Genomic DNA, 10,006 nt, shown 5'->3' with positions numbered 1-10,006 from the left:
TTTTTTTTTTTTTTTTTTTTTTTTTTTTTTTTTTTTTTTTTTTTTTTTTGGTTCCAGGGATTGAACTGGGGACCTTGTGCTTGCGAGGCAGGTGGCGGAACCACTGAGCTAAATTCCCAGCCTTAGTAACTGTGTTTTAAAGTATATTTAAATTAAAAGAAAAGTAATTTAGTACCTGTGGGGGGTTCATTCCAGGACGCCCACAGATACCCAAATCTCAAGTGCCTTACATAAAATAGAACAGTATTTTCATACAACTTACATGTACATATCTTTTGGTATATTTAAAATCATCTCCAGGAGACTTATAATACCTAATATAATATAAGTGCTATGAAAAGTGTTACTGTGTTGTACTGTTTAGGGAATAATGACAAAGAAAAAGCCTGTAAATGTTCAATGTAGGTGTGTTTTCCCTCCAAATGTCTTCAACCCATTGTTAGTTGAATCTGCATATGTGGAACCCATGGATATGGAGGACAAGTAATATTTTACTTCCCTGTTAATAATCACAGTGGCTTAATAAAAGTGGTCAGAAACTGCAGGATCTCCAACTTTGGAAGCAGGTTGTCAACTGACACCCTTATTTCCTATTCCACATTGATTTTCACATAGCACCAGCTTTTCTATCACAACAATTGCTAAAAACACAGCCTCAGGAAAAGAAACACTGAGAGGATCTCATGTTGGAAGTGTGAACTGCCTTTGTGTGGCAGTTTGCTGCATGTCTGACAGCACCCAGCGTGCCTGTGAATCTCTTAAACGTTAAAGTATTCCCTGCTACCCATGGGCCTGCTACAATGCCTGGTGTGTCTTGGTGCCCATCTGGGGTGCTACGGGCTCAAATGCTGCTGCTGCTGCTGGTGGTGGCTTGAGGACTCCACGTTGAGAATCACTGGAATTTCCTCATCTTTCTTTGGCATTTGCTGTGACAATACTTCATGTCATTACAACATTGGAAAGCCAGAAATACAGATAAATACATACAAATTTACCATGAGTGAATTTTTGTGGCAGAAAAAAAATTGAATAGAGAGGGTATCAAAAGGTAAATAAAGATACTTATGAGGAATTATACATTTTGAAGATAGAAATATCTAGAATTGTGTGCAATTGTTGCTATGGAGCATTTACAAGGCAACTTTTTCTTCATATCATTAGATTTTTCAGTAATAATTAATTAAATCTGGCAAGCCCATCTGGGCAGGCGCCAATTATTCTCTTCACTAGGAAACTGATATATCAGATTACATGACTAGCCTTGGACCAAAGAGGACTTAATTGTCGGAGGTAGGATGATAAAATCACAGTATTTTTGCTTTATTTTAAAAGATGTTATAAGAAAATGGACAATCACTTTACACAATTCAAAAATTCCCTCAATCTTCATAGCAAATTTTCACAGAACCTTTGCAAGGGCGGTGAATATCAAGTACTGCCATTTTACTAATGAGGAATCCATGGCCAGTTGTGGATATATGCAAGTGAGAAAGTAAAGGATGCATTTTAGAGAACCCAATAGATAAAAGAGAGAAGATAGCATGGGTTTGAAGAACTCAAGTATAGATAGACAGAGGAAGGCTGGCAGTCTCCATTAAAAATAGCTAGGCCTGAATTTCTGTATTCTCAAGAGATTTCCCTTCCTTCCTTCCTGCCTGCCTGCCTGCCTCCCTCCATCTCTCCCTGCCTCCGTTCTTTTCTTTTCTTTTCTTTCTCTTTCTCTCTCTCTCTCTCTCTCTCTCTCTCTCTCTCTCTCTCTCTCTCTCTTTCTGAACTGGGAATTGAACTCAGGACCTCACTCCTGCAAGTCAGGAATCGCGCCACTGAGCTAAATCCCTGGCCCATCTGGAGCATTTTCTTGGGAGAACAAATTCAAATCCCACTGAGGAGAAAGGACAGAAAAACCAGTTTGTGACAAGAAAAGCGGGTACCATAACAGTACATAACAGTACTCCATGTTGAGGGACAGATGTCAACAACTGCTTGATAAATCATTACTTCAGTGGGGCCAGATCCAGGAATTTAAAGAGTCTATTCAGAGCAGCCAATCTAGCCGGTTTTTCTCTGTATGCATGTTCTTAGAAGCCACATATGTGTACAAACATGGTGCTATGTACCTTCAGCTTGTCCACGATGCTCCCAACAGTGAATGTCTTGCACACTGAGCAGTGCTAATCTCTGTCACTAAGGTTTCACAAGAATGATTGAGAGACTCTGAAGGAGGAGGAGAAATTATAAATTGATTAATTTTTCATCTGTACTGAGGATTTGATTTACTAATTTATGACCTAAACAATTTAACAGATTATACAGTTGTATCTCCACAGATATCCATGGTTCCTCTTTTCTTGGTTACAATTACCAGTGATCAACTGCAGTCCAAAACTAACAAAGTAAATTGCATGAATAAATAAATACCATAATTATATAATTTTTATTAAATTATATAAATTATATAAATTTTTATTAAGTGTATTGTTAGAGTTGTTCTTATTATTATTTTTAATTATTGTTGTTAATCTCCTGTTTTGACAAATTTGTAAAATAGTTTATATCATAATAAGCATATATCATAGGAAAAAACATAGTAATATACTTTTCCCTCCCTATCTGCTGGGGGCTTTTTTCAAGACCTGCATAGATACCAAAATCCAAAGATGGTCAAGTTCCTTATATGAAATGGTATAATATTTGCATAGGACTATGCACACCTTCCTATACATTAAATTTTCTCTAGATGACCAATATAATGCAAATGCTTGTAAAAGTTGTTGTTTAGGGAATAATAACAAAGAAAAAAGTCAGTACATGATCAGTAAATACAGGAACAATCTTTTTCTGAATATTTTTAAGATGCTGTGGTTGATGTATATTAGTCAGCTCTCCCATTGCTGAATAAAATACCTGGCACCTGCAAGGACAGAAGTTTCTTTGGCTTAGAGTTTCAGAGGGTTCAATCCATTGTCAGCTGGCTCCAGGGCAACAATATAGTGATAGAAGATTGGTGTACAGCAAAGTTCTTTAGCTCATGGTGACTCGGAAACAGAGCCCAGGGATAGAACCCCAGAGAGGAAGAGGGACTAGATATAGTCCCCAAGGTCACTATTTCATGATGCAACCAGACACACCCAGAAGCATGCTTTACTAATAGCTCTCAAGCCAATCAAGTTGAAAATCCATCTTCACTATCACAATTGAATATGCAGTGTGGAACCCAGGATATTGAGGGTTTTCATCATATCTTGGATTTCAGGCATGGATAAGAGGAGAGCACTGTACTAAAATGACACTCAATCATGAAGCCATTCATACCTTCAGTTTCAGGTAAAGTTAGAGGCCATGGGGCCTGGAGTCAGAGCCATCTGCAGTTTGAGTTCTAGCTTTGCTGCTGCTGGCCATGTGGCCAAGACCATTCTAAACCATCGCATTCCTTTCTTGTAGGGTACACAGAGCTCAGAAGTGATACAATAAATGTGAAAAAGTGCTGTAAGTTTTTATTATGCTTTCTTAGACTCAAGATGGCACACAGGGTTGAAAACAACACCCTCAAATCTGTTCACCCTCTGATCCCTTACCCATACTGCAGGGATTTCCAGTGCCAATGCCTATAGGTCAGTGATGTGACCTGAAGGAGGCCCCATGTGTATGTAGTAGGAGTTCTTGCACTGCGAATCTGTAGGGTATGTACAGCCTAGACAGCCATTCAGCCACCACCCTTGTGCAGTGCAGCCCTTATCCCCTGTGCCTTGAGTGATGTGCTGTACCACACTGTGCTTCCTGAGTGTCTTCACCCTTCCCCTGGGCTTTGTGCAGGGATGGCTTCTCAGTCCACAGCTCTAGGTCAAACCTTCATCCCCACCCCACCCCGGCCCACTGCTCCGAGACTTTCTTTCAGCCTTGAGATCTAGCTTATGTTCTTACTGTCCCTTATGACCAACTGAAGTGTTTTATGGGATGCAAGTGTTTCAGATGTAAAACTAGTAAGGTAGGTTGTGCTAGATATGGCCCAACCTAGACTATCTTTCAAAATTAGTACTCCAGGCTCTCCAATAGGAATTAAGTATTATTTTCTCCTTCTTTATATGCCCACAGATTGGGATTTTGCATCTATTTTAACCCTTCCTGCTATTAGAATTATTTCCCCAATATTTGTTTCTTTCAAACAGCTTTTAGCTTTTAGCATCTTGGAATTGTGTGGTGAGACTCATCATTCCCAGTGTTTCATGCACAGCCTGTACATCAGGGGTCCGTAAGAGTACTTTGCACAAATTAAAGAAATTAATCATTCAGACTCAGAATGAATAAAGATTGACCTTAGGCATCATTATAGGCTACATAAACAGAATTTTAAAAGAGATAATGTGATTCTCAGATGAATCAACATCACGATAACAGGAAATGGGCTGAGACTTCAGCAAAACAGAACCCCGTGCATCAAATAGCAGCCCTGACGGGAAGGATGGTGGGGGAAAACAAAGTGGATATAGCTTGCAAAAGGAGATTATGAAATGTTTACTCTCAAAAGCATTGCACATTGTCCCAGTATCTATGTATCTTTGTTTAAGATGAAGATTTTCTGAAATAAGGGGTTGGACAAAGTTATATTAGAGGCAATATTTAGGCGAGCTGCCACTAGGACAAGATGAGTATTCTTCATGTTTCCACCGGTGATACCAAACCCATTTTTCTTCTAAACCAAGGTAAGATGTGCATGCACTGGTTCTGTCGTGTCCAAATTGTGATTGAGGTTTAGATGTCAGGAGTGTGGCAGTAATGCTACCTGGTAGCACATGATGATTTCACGTTGTAGCTGAAGAGTTTTCCCATGCAGGATTTGTTCAGGGACACTAAGACTCTGTGAATTACCACTCGCCATGGTCTTCACTGAAGAAGGATGGCTCAAATCTCTTTCTTCATCATGTGGACTGACCATCTGCTCTCAATAATTGCACTTCACTTCCAGGACTCATAAAGTCTCCCTGTGTCCTTGCATGTCTTTGAAATGCCTCTGGCAACTGCTCCTCTCACCAATAGAGTGGCTGGAGCAGCCTCAGCAGCTGTAGGATTCACTGGGGTTTGTCTCTGCTCTGTTTCTGGCAGCCAATAACAAGGGCCCTGCCATTCTCCGAAAAGTTGTAAACCCATTAAAGCTTAAATCCTAGGGGACAACAAAGAGAACGGCCTTTGAATGTGAGCTCTGTGTGGGTCACAGAACCTCCTGGCACCCAGGCTTGTCCTCGAGCCAGGGTGATCTGTAGGGAAAGTTACAAGCTTCTGAGGGAATATTTTCACAGGTTTTCCAAACAAAAGGATCTTTCTTCCAATCCCATAGAACTGTGTTCTGATTGCTAATTAACTAAACCTGATGAAAAAAATCAGGCCCTTTCTGTAAATAGACTAGCAGTAGGGTGTGTGTGTGTGTGTGTGTACATGTGCCTGTGCGTGGTGCCACTGATGTTACTTTCAGTGTTTTTGTTTCTTGGAGGAGGCATTCAGTGAAGCCTTGTTTTGAGTTTGACAAGAGGTCAAGGAGATTGTCACAGGGTAGCTCATCTCTTCTGGCAATTTTTCTCTATGCACATTCTTCTGGCTGTCTTTGCAGATCAGACATGTTATGTATTTACTGTACCGTACCCATTTTCCCCTTGAGAATTTAATTGCTCTGATCTTTCACCTTAGGGTCCCATTTTGGCCTGTGTTCTCTCAGTGTCCAAGGAGAACATATCTCAGCTGTCTTCCCCATTGACTGCCATATAGTTGCTGGTTAGGAAGTATTTTTTTAACCCATCTGTCTTAAATTACTCTGTTGTTTACTTTCCCACCCAGGACCACACCCTCTGTTTGGAGCGTGCCTTTTGTATTGAATTTACACCAGAAGCTCAGGAAGCCCATACAGAAGCCTATACAGGCTGCTGGCAATTCTTGTTCCTGCTTTTTTATCACCTGGTATATGCTTCTATTTAGTTAAAGCCTGTTAATGCCTGGCAGCCTTTGGAACTGTTGCTGAAGCTTTCAAATTTTTCCTTAATATTTTGTTTTCTTCATTATGCACTATTCATTTTGCAAGTTTTGCAATTTGATATTTTGGAGCTTTGAAAATCTTGCATTTTGTTTTGTTGTGGTTAGTTGTTTATTCATAATTACGGTGTTTACTGTAAGGGTACCTATCAGTTTAGCCTTTGCTCTTTGCTGTACTGATATTTAACCACTACAGTATCCTATTTGTTTTAGTTGTGGCCTTTTGGATTACGAGACTGCAGTATGTGTAGGGTGGAAAAAAAGATCTTCACAGGCCTCTAGTGGACATGTGGTGGAACTGCAGAAATCTTGCCTTGAAATGTGCAACCCATATAGGAGTTAAGCAAGCACAGAAATATTCTAGGCACTTGGTATTTAATTTAAAGATAAATAGTATGGAAAAAAGGATAAATAGTATGTGTAACAGCAAGGAAAATAAGGAAAATGATGAAATCAAACTGGTTGACTTCGCCACAGATTATTATCTAGTTGTCAACTGTTGCCTATTGCCAAAAGAACTGAATTACTTTGATGAAAGAGTCCCTGTAGACTGTCCAAAGAGTCTATTAATAAGAACAGCTCATTTTAACCTTCAAATTGTAATTTTAAATCAACTGTACCCTTAGTTCATTTCTATCAATAGTTTTTAATAAATAATTTGAAATGCCTGATGTTTTCATTGATTCATGGTTTAAATAAGAAATAAACAGTTTACGTGTTTCATCTCAGAAAAAGTTGAAAAGCATAAGCCTCTATAAAGAAAGATGTAAGGAAGTATTTGTGTAGAGGCAGCCCCAACCTTCTCTGGAAACTAAGACCCACCAAGCCTTCAGTGATTTTTCCATAAGTACTCCATGTACTCTTCACGCTTCCATGCCTTGCTTTTATGTTCCCTTTGCCTGAAATAACTTCTACCTTCCACCATTTCCTCACCTGGCAAAATGTTTAACATCTTTACAAATCCAAGTCAAGTGCTATTTTTTTTTTTAAATTTCTTTGGAACTCCCGACTCAACCACTTAACAGCTGAAGACTATTTTTGCATGGTTCAGTTTTCCTGTTGCACATTCAATGTATTATTCTAAGTTAACTTGTAAGGGTTTTATTTCTTTCTGTTGATGGGCTTTAAGTTTCTCATACACATTAATACAGTGTTGCGTTTTGCCATTCTTGTCTTTACTTTACCCTCAGTACCTAGCTAGCATAGTTCCTGGCATTTAATGAAGTTTTTTAATTGATTGGTATTCTATCTGTTGATTGTCCCAGCTAAAATTGAGAATTAGGGAATTAAACCACATCTTGTTTTTCTGCTCTAGATTTGCATTCAACCTGTCTCTTGTTGCCCACTCTGGAGTCATTTCTAATTTAAAATGATCTTTAGCCCAACATTACCTTTCTCAAGGTACTTGGAATGTAAGTCTTATCCTGAATATGAAATGAAATGTTTTGCCCTAGCATTAAATAAGAACAGGGATTGCAAGCAACTAGGCTGTTGAAAGAGTTGTTTTGGGGTAATGGAGTGCCTGACTTTAAGTAGACAGTATGGCTGTCTCTTCTTGCTAAGAAGCATACTAGCTTCATTCTCAGATGGTGGAAAGGTATCTATCCATGCCTCTTTTTGGATTATACTTGCAGAGTATTTTAAAGATATTGGCATAGAAATTAGTTCTGGAACAAATTGGCTATCTATTTAATCTTTAGAGTTTATTCACCTGGTGTCTTAGAATTTCTCATTGCTGAGACAGAATATCCAACACCCAAAGTTAAAGGAGGAAAAGTTTATTTAGCTCACAGTTTGTATAGGTTTCAGTCCATAATCAGGTGGGTGCATAATCAGCTGGGTCCATATTAGGCAGGGTGCCAAACTGCAGAGGAGCAACAGTTCATGGCAGAAAGAAGGTAGCAAAACAACGTGGGGCCTTAACAGTGTCTTTCTGCCCTTTTTATCTTACCCAGACTACTTAGGTTGGGTAGCGCTCACACTTTTAGTCCTAGTGCCCTTGAACCTACTATTGCACCATGAATCAATCTCGGTGTCACACATTCTAGATCCACCTACCTCTAAAAAACCCCACCTATGACTGTATGAAGCTTTGGGAGGGCATCTAAACATAAGCCATAGCATCCAGTATGATAATTTGGGCTGCAGATGAGGACAGTGAAGTTAGGAGTCCATCAGAGCAAGACAGACCTTGAGTTCAGTAGAAAGGATTGCAGATGGGCCAGGGAATTTAGCTCCGTGGTGCTGCCATCTGCCTCACAAGCGCAAGGTCCCAAGTTTGATCCCAGCTACCAAAAAAACCAAAACACACACACACACACAAAAACGAAAGGATTGCAGATGTACCTATGAAGAGGTTGGTTTTATGGTTAGCAGACTGATTGCTTCACAACAAAGAGCTGAGCAAAGCCTGCAGGTTATAGATGAGACTGATTCCAAGAAACTAGTCACCAAGGCATTTTTTAGTGGCCCTTAAAGTGAAGTTTGTTTTTGTGGAAAAAAAAAAAAACTTGGTTTGTTTTTAATGAAAGAAGTATTCCTTTCTTTGTAATACTTAAAGAATTACAAGAAAATACGAGTACACATATGCTGTATGTTTAATGGAAAAAAGTTCAGTGAGATTTTTGAAAACATAAAAAGCTTATGAGCTACTAGATTAAGAAATGGTTGAAAGTATGTTTTAGAGTATAAATCAGATTATTAGGGTTTTCATCTGAATATTGTGTGAACTATGCTAATATTACAATTTCATATAGTGTATCATCAATTGTTTACTAATTTTTCTTATCTGAATAATGGAATTAAATTTGAAAACTATTATTTAGATATCCTCACAATATGGCAATATCTTGGCAGTAGCCTTTTATTAATGGCATCCTGGACTCTTAAGAGGGGATTGGAATTATTAGTAGTATTGAAAAAACCAATTTATTTATAAAGAAATGAAAAAGCATAAGTAAAATTTACCTCTATGAAAAAGTTGTTTGAAACTTGCATTGGTTAGGTCAGGCTGCCATAATAAAATACATTCGACTGATGGCTTGAGTAAAAGAAGTTTACTTTCTCACATTTGTGGAGGCTAAAGTCCAAGGTCAGAGTGCCAGCATGGTTGGGTTCTGATGAGGGCCCTCTTCCTGGATTTCTATTTGTCCTCACAGAGAGAGAGAGAGAGAGAGAGAGAGAGAGAGAGAGAGAGAGAGCACAAATCTCGGTGTTTTCTTTATAAGGACACTGATCCCAGTGTGATAGCCCTACTTTCATGACTTCACCTAGCTCTATCAACCTCTTCAAGGCTACCTCTAAAAATACAGTTACATTGGGGACCAGTGCTTCAACATATGAGGCTGAGAAGGGCACAGTTCCATCTTTAATCAGAACCTAGATAAGCTATTTGATGCAAGTGTTACTTTAGTTATGTGGTTATCTAAATTTGTAATTGAACATTACCATTAAAAGGAAATCACATATGAATACAGAGTATTTTTTAATTAAGAAAGTCTTAAAATACAAAGCAGTATTATATAAAAAATAAAATATTAAATGTAGTTATGCTTGATGAAATGAGAATAATAGATGTTCTAAGTTCATTCAAAATTCAGCTTTATAGCAGCATCATTTCTATGGAAAAGACCAAACACAAGCAATGTAAGTGTTACACATTGTGTCCCTGGTGTTTTATTCACAGAATGGTGCCTGAAATCCATACAGTGTGACTTGTTTACTCTTGCTTTACAAATAATTCTAACACATTTATTTTCCTCACCTTTGGAGGGTTAAATGTAAAAATCAGAAGGAAGATAGAGACTATTGATGGACAAATAACAAGTAAAAGTAGTGGCTGACTTGATAGCAGTGAAGTAGAAAAATAATTATAAGCAATCTGGCTCAAATATGCTACTACACAGAAGCCTGAAATCAGGGATATTCTTTTTCCCTATCTATTTCCATTTTCTAGCCTAGCACTTGGTGTATATATATATATATATAT

At 38.4% G+C, this 10,006-nt stretch overlaps 1 protein-coding gene and 1 long non-coding RNA gene across 5 annotated transcripts in view; one reads left to right on the top strand and one right to left on the bottom strand.

The window, feature by feature from the left end:
- Positions 1–3,006, bottom strand: part of LOC104862156 — a 14,120-nt gene extending 11,114 nt beyond the window's left edge. The window contains exons 1-2 of the long non-coding RNA XR_780211.2: positions 2,905–3,006; positions 2,118–2,214 (exon numbers count right to left, since the gene is read on the bottom strand). This is a non-coding gene — a long non-coding RNA (uncharacterized LOC104862156). The remainder of the gene's footprint in view (positions 1–2,117; positions 2,215–2,904) is intronic.
- Positions 1–10,006, top strand: part of Stard13 (StAR related lipid transfer domain containing 13) — a 223,522-nt gene that overhangs the window by 100,904 nt on the left and 112,612 nt on the right. The window lies entirely within an intron of this gene.

Source organism: Fukomys damarensis, unplaced genomic scaffold, assembly GCF_012274545.1.
Source record: "Fukomys damarensis isolate Sample0158 unplaced genomic scaffold, DMR_v1.0_HiC HiC_scaffold_38, whole genome shotgun sequence".
In the NCBI taxonomy this organism is placed as follows: Eukaryota; Metazoa; Chordata; class Mammalia; order Rodentia; family Bathyergidae; genus Fukomys; species Fukomys damarensis.
Note: the sequence above shows the minus strand (reverse complement) of the source record. Positions and strands in the feature narration are given on the sequence as shown.